Source organism: Sciurus carolinensis, chromosome 1 (assembly GCF_902686445.1).
Source record: "Sciurus carolinensis chromosome 1, mSciCar1.2, whole genome shotgun sequence".
In the NCBI taxonomy this organism is placed as follows: Eukaryota; Metazoa; Chordata; class Mammalia; order Rodentia; family Sciuridae; genus Sciurus; species Sciurus carolinensis.
The window spans coordinates 151,348,491-151,364,688 of record NC_062213.1 but is presented as its reverse complement, the minus strand read 5'-3'; positions in this window follow the sequence as shown (position 1 = coordinate 151,364,688).

Here is a 16,198-nt window from a genome sequence, read left to right as displayed (position 1 = left end):
TCTCTGAAATAAAAGACTTTAGGAGAAGCTAAACTCAGTTTTTCTTTACCTCTTAAAACAGAAAACTTTGGCAATCAGAGTTCAAAAGCCCCAGACAAAACATTATAATTGGTCTATGTGAATGTTGCTTCAGGAGAGCTCCTTTATAAAGTTGATGACCTTGTCAACAATGAAGACTGCAGTCGTTCTTCTAGTAAATTCTTCTCACTGGAAGACTGTAAGAGGCTTTCTCGTCAGTGTCAAGGAATTTGATTTTTAAATTAAAAAGGATAATCAGAGTTGCATCAATTCAACAAGGAGTTTGTTGAGTACAAATAAGGCCTGGGCTCTTTGAGAATAAGACATTTTATTAGTCACATTTCCAACACTCAAAGAGCATCAAGGGCCTTTGAAAAGGTCAGAGAGAGGTGACAGATTAGAATATAAAAAAGGCGCTACTGGTTTGGTGGTGAGAGCTGTAGAGGTCTTTTGGGTTTATCAGTGGGGAGGTATCAATTAGCACTGAGGGCCCTGAGAAGTGTGTGTGCAATCTGTGTTAAATCTTAAGATAATAAATATTAGAGCAAGAGTTTTGTATACAAGGTTTGGTGTTGATAAAAATTTTCTTCTTTTCTTTGTCTCCCAACATAACCTTTACCTGGAACTGATGACTAATTTCTATTGGGTGCCTTTGTTAAATCATGTAACTTTTTCTCCTTTTCCGTGGTCACCTTGAATTCTTTTGGACATAGCTAAATAAGCAAGCTTTTTAGCATGCCTTGATTTTAGTAAAATCTTTAAAAAAAATCTACCCTTTGGAATTTCTGCTTTTGATTAATAAAAAACTGATTAAAACCTTTTTTTGGAAGAAAATGCTGTATATAAGATTACAAACTTATCTAGCTTTCAATTTCATTTAACATTCTTGCTTTGAAAATATATTGGGATAAAAATTGAGCCCTTAAGGTAAAATTTTGAAAGAATGCTGAGAGATTCAGAAAACACACATGATCTTAAAGTTCTCCAGGATCTGAATAATGTGATACAGGTATTAATTTGAACTTTTTAAAGTCAAATTTCTTTACTTTTTTAAAAAATTTCTTTACTTTTCTTACTTATATAGGAGAAATTCATATCAAGTTGAAACTGCCAATTCCGTGTCTTCAAGGTAATGATGGTCAGAGGAGGGTCGAGTAGAGTGGGGAAGTTTCCATTATTTATATGATTTCCAGTTGTTTAGGTAGAGGTGGTTAAAAAAATCCCTTTGCTGTGGAAATAATGGCAGGTGGATTGCATCATGATTGCAAATCTTACTGCAGTTCTGGGAGGTCATAAAATATAAGAGCTGGACAATTCAGGAGACTCTGGCCAAGAAAATAAAAGAAGACTTGGTTTTTCCTTCTTAAAAATGATAAATCACAGTAAGCACATTCTTAAAATCATATTGATTTAGGAATGTACTTCTGGTGAGAACCTATTTTAGGCCACAAACAGTGCACGAAAAGAAACAAGAAACTTTCCTTACTTTTCATAAAAAGTTTATTTTATATCCCCATTTTTTCTGCTGGCGAAGATTAAATCCTAGTCATTTCAGTCAATTTGTGGGTATTTGCCCTCTTGTACATTTCCCCCAGTTGTGCTTAAGTTCTGGAGAGCTCATGGGGCATATAACAAAGAAAAGCCAATATCTTTCTTGCAAGCCATACCGAAATGCAAAAGACGGTGTATGATTGTCTCCAACACTCACTAGTTCTCAGAGAAGTCTGCCTGATGGAAAAATCCTTGGATTACCAAGAAAGAGTTTGAAATCTCTTTGTCCATTTCCACTTAAAGTATAATTTGAGCTTTTGAATGTTAGGAATATAGTAAATCACAATATCGATAATGCAATGGCTACTATGTGGATATTTATGTGATAAGTGTAGCTGGAATAGTAATTGATGTTGTTTTAACAAGCCATTCCTGTCCAAGCCTTTCTGCCCCTGCCCAGTCCCACCCCTCAGCACTGTTTCATGCTTGCTACATTCTATGGATATTGCCTAATGGGAATCCTCATTAATTAAAGATGAGATTTAAAGATTTTATTTATTTATTTATTTTGGTGCCGGAGATTGAACCCAAGGCCTTGTGCATAAGAGGCAGGCACTCTACCAACTAGGCCATATCCCCGGCCTGAGAATTTTTTTTAGGATGAATATTATCTGTTTTGAAAGACTTTAATGTTTATTATTGAGATCAAATAATAAGAAGGGCCATTATATTACATCTTCGTTGTACTAAGGGTATTTCTTTGTTTAACTTCAGTTTTCACATATCAGAGCACTGTTTCTAGAGTAAACAAAAGGAGCCAAATAAATGGATAACAGTGAAAAAAATGCAGTCAATTTTATATGGAAAACTAGCTGAACTTTTCTCTGGGGATGCTTCATCTCATGCAGATAAATTCAGAATAATAAATCTGGGGAGAATTCTTCTTCATAAAAGAAGATTTTTCTGATTCTTCTTTGATTCTTGTTGAAAAAGAATGGTCTCTGATATCTGTATTGTTATAGCTGAAGATGGAACAAATTCAAGAATGCTGGTTATATTTTTAATAATAAAACTAAAAGCCATTGCATTTAAACTTCTTATCATCAGAGTGATAAAGACTGCACTTTAAAAATAATTAAATTAAAAGACAGTGGTGGTGGGGAGCTGGGATTGTAGCTCAGTGGTGGAGCACTTGCCTAGCACTGTGAGGCAGTGAATTCAGTCCTCAGCACCACATAAAAAATAAATAAAAGTAAAGGTATTGTACAACATATACATATAAAACAACAACAACAAAAGACAGTGGGGTTCTTTTGTCTATTACTGTAAATGGCATCTTTAGGGAACTCCACCAATAGATGTACTTTATAGCTTTGTTCCCAGTCTAACAGGACATAGGTTCTGTGTTCAATGGCACCTGCTAAATCATAGGCCCCACTTGCTTTAGCAACACTATAAAGGAAGACATCAGACAAGCCATCCTGGCCCCTACAACATGAAGGACTGGTGGTAGAGCCTTTCATAGACTCTAGTAGCATATATAGGAAGGATTTTCTTTGCTGCACATAGTTTTGCAAAGTATGCTCCAAATTGACTAAAGATATCATGTGGCTTTTGTGCAAGGATTTATGTAGTCTTCAGGGTGCTTTTGTCTTTATTACAAAAGTGCCGGATACCCTGGCTTCAACTGAGCAATGCTGTGGTCATAAGTCTGGAGGCTTCATGGGAAAGCAGCCTGCACCCATCCTATCGTAACTCCTGCAAGGAACCAGCCTGAGTGATTTCATCTACTTACATCTCACTCCATATGCCTCTGAGGAGATCCTTTGGGACCCTTGCCAAAGGACCAGTAGTTTATTTAGTTTCATTGTAATGACAGCAATCAATTTCCTCTATTTATTGATTCTGAGACAGGATAATTTTTAAGTTACTCGTTTATGACTTTTTACTTCTCAATCTTGAGCCTTTCCCTTTCTCACTTTAAGCAAATGCCAGATTTTCCCGCTTTGTTGTCTTAGAGCAAAGTATATGGGAAGGCGAAGCGGGGAGCATAAATAACTTTTGGCTTTTGTTCAAAGGTTTTAATTTATTGAGAAGAATTGGGTTTGAGGGTAGAAGTAAGGTGGCCTGAAGAAACAAGTGGGTGTGAGGGGAGCAGGGAGCAAACGATTTTCCTCCAGGCCAGGAGTTTATCTGGGCTTGTGGAAGGAGAGCCCTAGACCCTTGAGTCGTACCCAGAGGGAAACAATTGCAAAGTCCAAGTAGAGAAATGGTTCAACTTCAGTCAAGATTCCTATGCTTACGGTGAGTGATGAATGTAGCAAGCTGACAGACTTCAAGAGATGACTCTGAGCTTGAATCACGAGGAAGGCAGTGGCTGTTGTGATGGCCTGGGACCCAAGTCCTTGAATCTGCTTTCCGTTCACAAAACAAGTCTTCTGAATGGTAGTGTGATGCTGGATAGGAAACAGAGCCTGTCAATAACTGGGATGGTATTCCTTATAGCCCAATAGCTAGGAAGTTCAGAAGTGAAATTAAATTAATTTTGGAGAAATTAAGTATACTTGATTGTGAACAAAAAAAATTCTACTTGCTAAAATTGCTTATTGCTTCATAAATTTTACCAACGTGATCAGGATGATTGTCGGTTAGCAGGTATTTTTATTCATTCACTCATTCATGTAATGATTCAAGAAACAGTAACTGAGTTTCTGTTATGAGATGAACTGTGCAAGGATCTAGCAATGTGGTGTTGAGCAGGAACTTTCCTGGGTATAGAATAGAGATATTATAACAAATAAATAATTTTCAGTGTGAGAGGTTTAAATATTACAGTCATAACTCAAGAACAAAGAAATGGAACTTTACTTTTTTTATATGTGAACTCAACTTTGTTCTAAAATCTCCTTTTATGCAGATGGAGGAAAATTTCCAATCTTGCCACTTGCAAGTAATTCAGTCAGTCCTAGTATAAAATAGAGAATTTTGGCTAATTATTTAGTTACTTGAAGAATTTATATTAAATCCAAGTTTTCTCTTTACAAGAACTTTCCCCTTTATTTCCCAGGAATAGCACCTGCAAAGTTTCTTTCAGCAGAAACTTTTATGCAAGTGACATCAAAGCACCAGGGGAAAGGTGCTTGGTTCATGTGCTGTCCCTTGTCTTGGATGACCTCCACTGAGATGTCTTCCTTGGCCTCAGCTTTTCAGCCCATTGCAACTTCTTACGATGTAAATGTGTTCCAGCTACTATTGGTGCATAACATGCCACTTCAAACTTAGTAGAGTAGAATGACATTTTATTATATTCATTAATTTCATGGATTAAGAACTTGGACAGGGTACAACAGGGATGACATCGTTATTTCATGATGTCTAGGACCTCTGAGAAGACACTATGTTAGGTGGTAACTTGAAAGCCAGGGTCAGAAGTTACATAAAGTCCTTCTCATTCTCTTTCATGGTGGGAGTGAAATGATTCACCTCAGTGAAGTGGTTCATGCTGGGATCTTAGCCGAGGCTCTCAGCAGAACACGTGTAAGTTTCTTTTTGTGTGAGTGCTTGATCTTCTTCACAGCATGGTGACCAGTGCACACATTTTGCTTTCCACATAATTGTAGTTGACAATATTTTATGACTCTACCTAATAAGAACCCTCTTAGAACTAATAAGTGAGTTTAGCAAGATAGCAGGATGCAAGATACACATAGAAATCAATTATATTTCTATATACTAGTACTGAGCACATGGACACCAAAAGTAAAAATACAATACCATTTATCCATTTATAATTAGTCAAAAATTAAATACTAATGGGCAAATCTAACAGACAAGTACCGGAATTATATGCTAAAAATTATACAATGCTAATGAAAGAAAAATATGTCTAAATAAATGGAGACAGATATCATATTCATGGATTGGAAGACTCAACACAGTAAAGATGTCATTTCTTCCCAAATTGACATAGAGGTTTAACACAATTCCTATCAAAATCCCAGCAAGACTTTTTTAGATTTAGACAATGTATTTTAAGATGTATGTGAAAGGCAAATGAACTAGAATAACTAAAAAGAATTTTAATAAAGTATACAGTGAAAACATTCGGCCTTTGGTTTTTTGGGTTTGGCTTGTTTTGCTTAGCATGACATTCTCTAATTCCATACATTTACCAGTAAATGCCGTAATATCATTCTTCTTTAAAGCTGAGTAATATTCCATTATGTATATAATACATATCACACATGCATATATATCACATATTTTCTTTATCCATTCATCTATTGAAGGGCATCTAGGTTGGTTCCATATTTTAGTTATGGTGAATTGAGCTACTATAAACACTGATGTGGCTGTGTCACTGTAGTATGTTGATTTTAAATCCTTTGGGTATAAACGGAGGAACAGGATAACTGGGTCAACTCCATAAGTGTTGCACCATTTTGCAACTCCACCAGCAATGTATGAGTATACCTTTTTCCCCCACATCCTTGCCAACATTTATTATTGCTTGTATTCTTGATAATTGACATTCTGATTGGAGCGAGATGATATTTTAAAGTAGTTTTGATTTGCATTTCTCTAATTGCTAGAGAAGTTGAACATTTTTTCATGTATTTGTTGATCAATTGTATATCTTCTTCTGTGAAGTGTCTGTTCAGTTCCTTAGCTCATTTATTGACTGGGGTATTTGTTTTTTTGGTGTTAAGTTTTTTGAGTTCTTTATAAATTCTGGAGATTACTGCTCTATCTGAAGTGTGCGTGTTAAAGATTTTCTCCCAATCTATAGGCTCTCTCTTCACATTATTGTTTCCTTTGCTGAGAAAAAACTTTTTAGTGTGAATCTATCCCATTTATTGATTCTTGATTTTATTTCTTGCATTTTGGGAGTCTTGTTAAGGAAGTCTGGTCCTAAACCAACGTGATGGAGATTTGGGTCTACTTTTTCTTCTGTTTAGTGCAGGATCTCTAGTCTAATTCCAAGGTCTTTGATCCTTTTGAGTTGAATTTTGTGCAGGCTGAGAGATAGGGTTTAATTTCATTTTGCTGCATGTGGATTTCCAGTTTTGCCAGCACCATTTGTTGAACAGGCTGTCTTTTCTCCAATGTATGTTTTTGGCATCTTTGTCTAGTATGAGATAACTGTATTTATGTGGGTTTGTCTGTGTGTCTTTTATCTGTACCATTGTCAACCTGCTTATTTTGGTGCCAATACCATGCTGTTTTTGTTACTATTGTTCTGTAGTATAGTTTTAGTTCTGGTATTGTGATACCTCCTGCTTCACTCTTTCTATGGAGTATTGCTTTGGCTATTCTGGGTCTCTTATTTTTCCAAATGAATTCATGATTGCTTTCTCTATTTCTATTGGGATTTTAATTGTAATTGCATTGACTCTGTATAACACTTTTGGTAGTATATCCATTTTGATAATATTAATTCTGCCTATTCAAGAACATGGAAGATCTTTCCCTCTTCTAAGGTTTTCTTTAATTTCTTTCTTTAGTGTTCTATAGTTTTCATTGTAGAGGTCTTTCACCTCTTTTGTTAGATTGATTCCCAAGTATTTTATTTTTTTCTAGGCAATTGTGAATGGGGTAGTTTTCCTAATTTCTCTTTCAGAGAATTCATCACTTATGAATAGAAATGCATTAGATTTACAAGTGTTAATTTTATATCCTGCTAATTTGCTGAACTGATTTATTAGTTCTAGAAGTTTTCTGGTGGAACTTTTTGGGTTCTTTAAATATAGAATCATGTCATCAGCAAATAGTGATATCTTGAGTTCTTCTTTTCCTATTCATATTCCTTTAATTTCTTTCATCTCTCTAGTTGATCTGGCTGGAGTTTCAAGGACTATGTTGAATAGAAGTGGTGAAACTGTCTTATTCCAGTTTTTAGAGGGAATGCTTTCAGTTTTTCTCCATTTAGAATGATGTTGGCCTTGGGCTTAGCATAGATAGCCTTTACTATGTTGAGATATGTTCCTAGTATCCCTGCTTTTTGTGTTTTGAGGTGCTATATTTTATCAAATGCTTTTTCTGCATCTATTGAAATGATCATATGATTCTTATCTTTAAGTCTATTGATGTGATAAATTACATTTTTTTATTTCTGTATGTTAAGCCAATCTTGCATCCCTGAGATGAACCCCACTTGATCATAGTGCACTAACTTTTTAAGATGTTTTTGTATATGATTTACCAGAATTTTGTTAAGGATTTTTGCATCAGGGTTTTTTGGTCTCAAGTTTTCTTTCCTTGATGTGTCTTTGTCTAGTTTTGGTATCAGGGTGATACTAGCTTCATAGAATGAGTTTGGAAGGGTTCCTTCCTTTTCTACTTCATGGACTACTTTGAGGAGTATTGGTATCAGTTCTTCTTTAAAGGTCTTATAGAACTCAGCTGAGAATCTCTCTGGTCCTGGGATTTTCTTGGTTGGTAGGTTTTTGATGGCATCTTCTATTTCATTGCTTGAAATTGATCTGTTCCAATTGTGAATGTCCTCCTGATTCAGTTTGGGCGAATCATATGTCTCTAGAAATTTGTTGATGTCTTTGAGATTTTCTATTTTGTTGAAGTATAGATTTTCAAAATAGTTTCTAATTATCTTTTGTATTTCAATAGTGTCTGTCATGATATTTCCTTTTTCATCACAAATTTTAGTAATTTGAGTTTTCTCTCTCCTTCTCTTCATTAGTGTGGCTAAGGGTTTATCAGTTCTGTTTATTTTTTCAAAGAACCAACTTTTTGTTTTGTCAATTTTTTCAATTATTTCTTTTGTTTCAATTTCACTGATTTCAACTCTGGTTTTAATTATTCCCTGTCTTCAACAAATTTTGGTGTTGATTTGTTCTTTTTCTATGGTTTTGAGATGTAATGTTAGGTCATTTATTTGTTGACTTTTTATTCTTTTAATGAACGAGCTCAATGCAATGAACTTTCCTCTTAGTACTGCTTTCATAGCATCCCAGAGATTTTGATATGTTGCATTGGTGTCCTCATTTACCTCTAAGAATTTTTTTATTGCCTCCTTGATGTGTTCTGCTATCCATGCATCATTCAATAGTGCATTATTTAGTCTCCAGATGTTGATGTGGTTTCTATTTTTTATTTCGTCATTGATTTCTAATTTCATTCCATTATCATCTGATAGAATGCAGGGTAGTAAATCTATTTTTTTTGTATTTGCTAAGAGTTGCTTCGTGGCTTCACATAAAGTCTGTTTTAGAGAGGGATCCATATGCTGCTGAGAAAAAAATGTATTTGCTTGTTGCTGGATGGAATATTCTATATATGTCTGTTAAGTCTAAATTACCAATTGTATTATTGAATTCTATGGTTTCTTTGTTCAGTTTTTGTTTGGAAGATCTATCCAGTGGTGAAAGAGGTGTGTTAAAGTCACCCAGTATTATTGTGCTGTGGTCTATTTGATTCTTGAAATTGAGAAGGGTTTGTTTGGTGTACAAAGATGTTCCATTATTTGGGGCATAAATATTTGATTGTTATGTCTTGTTGATGTATGATTCCCTTAAACAGTGTGAAATGTCCTTCTTTATCCCTTCTGACTAACTTTGGCTTGAAGTCTACTTTATTTGTTATGAGGATGGAAACCCCCACTTTTTTATGCAGTTCAAGTGCATGGTATATTTTTTCCCAGCCTTTCACTTTCAGTCTGTGGATGTCTTTCCCTATGAGATGAGTCTCTTGAAGGCAGCATATTGTTGGGTCTTTTTTAAAAAAATCCAATCTGTCAGTCTATGTCTTTTGATTAATGAGTTTATGCCATTAACATTCAGGGTTATTATTGAAATATGACTTGTATTCCCAATCATTTTGGCTTATTTTTGGTTTTTAACTTGACTTGTTTTCTCCTTTGGTTAACTTTTCCTTTAGGGTAGTTCCTCCCTTTGCTGACTTACATTGTTTTTTATTTCCTCCTCATGGAATATTTTGCTAAGAATGTTCTGTAGTGCAGGTTTTGTATTTTTAAATTCTTTTAGCTTTTGTTTATCATGAAAGGATTTTATCTCATCATCAAATCTGAAAGTTAGTTTTGCTGGATGTAAGATTCTTGGTTGGCATCCATTTTCTTTCAGAGCTTGGTATGTATTGTTCTAGGACTTCCTAGCTTCTAGTGTCTGGATTGAGAAATCTGCTGATAACCAAATTGGTTTCCCCCATAAGTAATCTGATACTTTTCTCCTGCAGTCTTTAAAATTCTATCCTTATTTTGGATGCTGGGCATTTTCATTATAATATGCCTTGGTGTGGATCTGTTGTAATTGTGTATATTTGGTGTCCTATAAACCTCTTGTATTTGATTTTCCATTTCATTCTTCAGGTTTGGGAAATTTTCTGCTTTATTTCATTGAATAGATTGTTCATTCCTTTGGCTTATATCTCTGTACCTTCCTCTATCCCAATAATTCTTAAATTTGGTATTTTCATGTTATCCCATAATTCTTGGAGGTTCTTTTCATGATTTCTTATCATCTTCTCTGTGTGATTAACTTTATTTTCAAGATTAAATATTTTGTCTTCATTGTCTGAGGTTTTGTCTTCCAAGTGATCCAGTCTGTTGGTGGTGCTTTCCATTGAGTTTTTAATTTGATTTATTGTTTCCTTCATTTCAAGGATTTCTGTTTGCTTTTTTTCAGAATCCCTATCTTTTTATTGAAGTAATCTTTTGCTTCCTGCATTTGCTTTCTTAACTATTTATTGAAGTGATATTTTGTTACCTTCATTTGCTCTCTTTTATCATCTTTTACTGTTAATTATCATCCTTTTATTTTAATTATCCTTAAATTTTAATTATGTTTATTCGGAACTCCTTTTCTGACATTTTTCCTACTGTACTGTCAATGGATTCTATTAATGTAGCATCTTGGTTTTTTTGGGGTGCTTTCTTCCCTTGTTTTTTTTGTTTGTTTGTTTTTGTTTTTGGCTTCCCTGCTAGCAGTGTGGATCTGAGGTATTAGTTTCTGTCCTATAGATTCATTGTGTCCCATTCCAATACCTTACCTTTGAGGGGGAGATTGATATTAACAGCACCCAATGCAAAGAATATGCAACCTTAAGACAAATAGCCCCTATTAAGACATTAACAGTTTTGTTGCAATAAACAGGGATGATGGGTTCGATTATTATCTACAACATAAACAATAGGTTTGTAATAAGGTCTGCGATTTCTAATGGTGGACAAAGAGAGAAGGCGGGAGGGGTGTAGAATATGATGTTAATGAAGTAAGAGGTGAGAATAGAGGTACTAGATCATAGGAAGAGTGAAAAAGGAATCAAAAGAAGTTGGTTGTTAGCCGGAGAAAAGAGAGAAAGAGACTCAGGAAACAGATAAATAAGAGGAAAATAAAGTGAGTAAAAAAAAAGAAAAAACATGAAAAATAAAATAAAATAAAATAATCTACAACAAAACTATAATACACTATTAAAATCTCCCAGTCCTCAGTAGCCTAATGACTGAAAAGTACTTGATTTCAAAGATGTTGAGGATGTGAGAATGGGAAATGAAAAAAGAAAAAAGAAAAAAGAAAAAAAAAACAGTGGCAAAAAACAGTCTTCAAGGAAAATTGGACACTTGTTTCTGTTGGAGTTTAATATCTTCTCTGCTTCCCTTCTCTTCTGATAGGTGGAGTTGTCTGGAGTTTGCTGGTAACTCTACCCTCAGGATGATGAATGTTACTAAGGTGGAGGATTAGAGTTGGAGGTGAGACTCCTGGAGGCAGGTTTTAGCAATTGTCAGTCCCTCTGGAAGACAGCACCCCAGGACTCTCCTTTGGGGTCCATTAGTGTGATGCAGGAGCCTGGTCTTAGCCCCTTTCCTCATGTGTGGATCCCACAATTCCTGGTCTCTTATTTAGTCTCTAAATTGTATCTTTCCTGCCCCTGCCCTTTGACTTCCCAATCAGGAGCCTCTCTCCCTGGAGGTCCTGAGGGCTGAGCATCAGAACTTGTGCACCTGTTGTGGAAGGCTATTTTGTATTGGACAAATCAGGACTAGGCATTGAGAACTGTGGACTAGTCACATAGCTGCAAGCACCAGGCTGGGTTGGTGGCTAGGGAGTGGTAGGAAAACAGGATTGAGGAGCCAGAGGGCCCTGTTGATTGCCAAACTGATGGGAACAGGAGATTGGTGTGTGCCATATGGAAAGGGAGTTGTACACCAGGCTGATGTCAGGTCCCAGCAAATGTTGCCGAGTTGTCTCTGGAATCCCAGTGAGTGCCGGGTTGGTTGGCTGGATGAGCTGGGATCAAGATGCCCTCACACACTTTTCCCACCTACTGACCCCTTGTAAGACTCTCTTCTACCTCTGCAACAAGATGGTGGCTATTAGCACACCTAGCAGGGATACCTCAGATGTAACCAAGCCTGCGGGGCCCTTGGTGGATGATCTTTCAGGTCCTGGTTGTTATCTCTGGATGGAAGCAGTCATGTCCCTAGTTGGTGGCAGCAGCAGTGGCTAACCTGTAGGTATCTTGATAATGGACTTCTAGTCTCTAGCAGGTGTCCCAAGATGGAAACTGCCCCAACTAAAGAAGGCAGCAATGGCAGCAGAGGTAATCCAAGATGGTGGTGGAGGTGTCCCAAGATGGAGGTGGCCACGTGTTGGTATATGGGGAGCTGAAGCATGCCAAGTTTCTGCATGGAGTGCCTGGCTGGATCTGTAGGGGTGGGCACCATGTACAATTGAGTTTTATTCAGTCATAAAGAAGAATGAAATCATGTCATTTGTAGAAAAATGGATGGAAATTGAGAACACTATTAAGCAAAATAAACTGAGAAAGTCAAGGTAATATGTTTTCTCTCATGTGGAAGTTAGAGAGGAAGGAGGAAAAGAAAAGCATGTGTGAGGAATCTTGTGAAAATTAAAGGGAAACCAGTAGAATAGAGGAAAGGGACCAGGAAGAGGGAGGAGGAAAGGGGAAGGGGAAACTTGTGAATGACATTGACCAAGTTATGTAGTTATGTTATGTGCTTATATGACTATGTAACAATGAATCCCACTAAGATGTGTACTTATAATGTACTAACACAATTATGAAAATGATCAAATTGCACATATCATAAATGAAGCATAAATAATCAGTGAATTTTCAAGGATTAAGCACACTCCAAAACTAGCATTTAGATCAAGGAATAGACTTCTAGTATGTATAAAGTCTTTTTTGTTTCCTACTAGTCATTACCCAAGAAGTCTATATTGGATTTTGTCAGTATCAATTAGTTCCCCCATTTTTCTGCTTTATTGGAAAGTAACTGTATATTAGGTTCTTTGAATTTGAATTCCCTTGCTCAATATTGTTTGTAACTCTTATTCACATTGTGTGTGATTGTAGATTGCTTATTCTTCCTTTATGTAAATATAGCACAGTTTATTCATTCTCCCATTCTTGATAGGCATTTGAGTTGTTTCCAGTGTTTGATTATCATGAGCAGTGCTGCTCTGAACATTCTAGAATACATCTTTTTGTAAATAAAGCTTGATTTTATTTTTGCTATATACACAGAATTGTAATTATTGAATCATAGGACTTGCATATGCTCAACTTTTTAAGTGCCACCAAATCATTTTCCAATGTGGTCGTACCACTTACATGACTGCTAAAAAATGTGTGAGCACTCCAATCACTGCATATCCTTTCCAACACTTGACATTTTAGCTCAAGGGGATCTTGAATGAAAGTTGGAAAGTGAATCATGAACAAATATTATCCAGTTGCTATATAAACTGGAAGCTTTACCCAGGAGTTTTGGCCAAGGTTTTTTCCACTACCCCTCTTGCTCTTTCATCTATTCTTTTGTGTTTTTTTAATGAATAGTTTTTGTCTGCCTTTAAAGAAATGGCAAAATTGTCTTCGTCTGCATTATGTTCAGAAAAATTTTAAACAAAAGACAAGATCTGTGATTCTCAACCGTGTGTGTTAGAGTCACTTGAAACTTTCCTTGATATAGATGGCCAACTTTTAATTCAAGTGTCCTGATTCAGGATGTCCGAGGAAGGAATCTGTATTTTGAAATCAATTATGGGGTGATTCTAATGCACAACAAACGTTGACAACCAATGAATGAGGCCACTGACTACTCAACAAAAATTGGGTTAAATGCTTTTGTTTTATTTAGATAAATAATTTAGTCTGATTATTTAGACTTGGAGCTGCCCAAGGAAATAACAATCCTGGTAATGCTGAGAACAGAAAAACATCATCAAGCACCTCGTCATCGTTTGGGTATGAGGTGTTACCCATGATGAATGGAGAGGTTGCTCCTCCACCATGCCTTTCTGCCATGATGTTCTGTCTTATTTTGGGTCTAGAGCAATGGAGTTGGCCCACCATAAATTAAACCCCTGAAACTGTGAGCTAAAATAACTTTTCCTCTTGTAAGTTGTTCTTTTCAGAAATTTTAGTCACAGTGATGAAAAGTTGACTAATACACATGTGATTAGTCTACTCTGTATAGACATGACCAATTTCAAGTCAACTCGTCGAACATTCACTGAGTCCTTACTGTGTGCCAAGTGTTGGATCCAGTACTGGATATAAAATGATGTTAAAAAAAAGTGTATTTGTCAGAATAGATTCCACTGCAGTATGAACCACCTCCAAAACTCAGTGACTTACAGCAAGCTTTGTTTCTTGCTCACACTACATAAACATTGTGGTTTATCTTGGAACTTTTGCTCCATATTCTTAGATCTAGGTTGAAGCTGTCACTCTATGGAGCATTTTAGCCACCATGGTAGAAAGAGCATTTGGAAAATTGCACACCACCTCTGAAACCATCTGTTTAAAAATAATGCAGATTAATTTCACATATATTTTATTGCCTAAAGCAGGTTACATGATTGCAACTACCTTATAGTTTATAGGGAAGTACAATTTCACCAAATACTTCAAAATAGGAAAGTCAGAATATTTGAGGACCAGAATGAGCGACTTCAATAATTACTAATACCCTTGAGGATTTCACTTTATAGCATGAGAATTAGGACCTACAGAAATAACTGCAATAAAAGTTGCCATATGCTGTGATAGAGTTCTACCTAAAGTTGTTGATAATCAAGAATCTGTTATTAATTTCCATGGTGGTAGACTAAAAGGATTACTTTGAAAAGTTGATATTTGAGTTTCACTTTGAAAAATATACAGGAGTGTTCTGGGTGGAAAGAGCATGAAGTAGAGTGAGGGGGAAAGTATCCTAGCAGAGAAGATATCTTGAAAATCATGTCCATGTCTAAGGAGTTAGGATATGAATATTGCAGAAGACGTAGTAAGATATTAGAGAATGATAATGAAGGAGAAGGATATAGTTCTTCTCCTTGTGGAATATATATTCCAGGAAACTCTATAGGTGCTAGGCAGATATAGAGGATTAAAATTTAATAAGTAATTTAGATAAGTGCTTTGAAAAAAAAAAAGTACTGTGTGACTGGAGAAGTAAACTATAGGAATTTTACCCAGTCTGAGAGGTTAGGGAAGACAGCTCACAGGCAAAGAATGTGTGTGCTTGTGTCGGGGACATATTCTAGAACAAAGTATCAGCATGTGCAAAAGTTTTTAGGATAGGAGGAATATGGCATTTAATGCTGGAGCATCAGATATATGGGCCTGATGTAGGAACTTTATAAAGCTCACTTTACTCCCAGTGTTAAAAATAGGTCCAACTGCTCAAGAACCAATATAAGAAGACCAGAAGGAGTTAGTTGTTCATTTAAGGGTCACTAGGAAGAGAGTAAGACCCTGAAGAAGTGGGGACACCATCCAAGAAGCTTCTCAAAGTGCTGATCACTAGGTGTGTTAAAATATACATGTGAAAGTATCAACATGGAGGATATTGCAATTAATAAAACTCTCCTTGGGGAGAATGCTCATGTGATTTGATAATATACTGGGATTAAGAGCAACTTACTCTCACCTACCAATAAGGAACCTGTTGCAGTGTTAATTGATAGTTGCCTTATACGAAGGAGAAGAATGAGCCTTTGTGTTTTACTGGGTGGGGCTAGGATTGAATTGTATTTGAAAAAAGAAAAAAAGTGATGTTTTCCACTTCCTCTATAGGACTCTGCCATCTTCTCAACAAATATTTCACAAATACTCAAAGAATGTCTAGGGCTGGGATGTAGCTCAATGGGTAGAACCCTTGCCTAGCAAGTGTGAGGCACTGGGTTCAATACCCAGCAATGAAAGAAAATTATTTTGATGGGTATCAAATTATAAGCATTAAGAAGGGCATATAATGATCTCACCTTGGATAGAATGGTGACTTTGGAGAGGAAGAGAAGTGTGCATACTTGTCATATATGTTGAGTATGAATGATCTACCTTAGTGATAAGCTAAAGGGGGACACTAGAAGGAGTGGGAAAGGTAGGTGTCTAGGATGACTCTTACATCTGTATAAAAATGAGAAGCAAGCTGGGCGCAGTGGCACATGCCTATAATACCAGCGGCTCAGGAGGTTGAGACAGGAGGATCTTGAGTTCAAAGCCAGCCTTAGCAATGAAGAGGCACTAAGCAACTCAATGAGTCTCTGTCTCTAAATAAAATACAAAATAGGACTGGGGATGTGGGCTCAGTGGTTGAGTGCCCCTCAATCCCTGGTACTTCTCATCCCCCACAAAAAAAAGCATATTACCCCACCCCCATTCTCCAGTGCTGGGAATCAAAATCAAG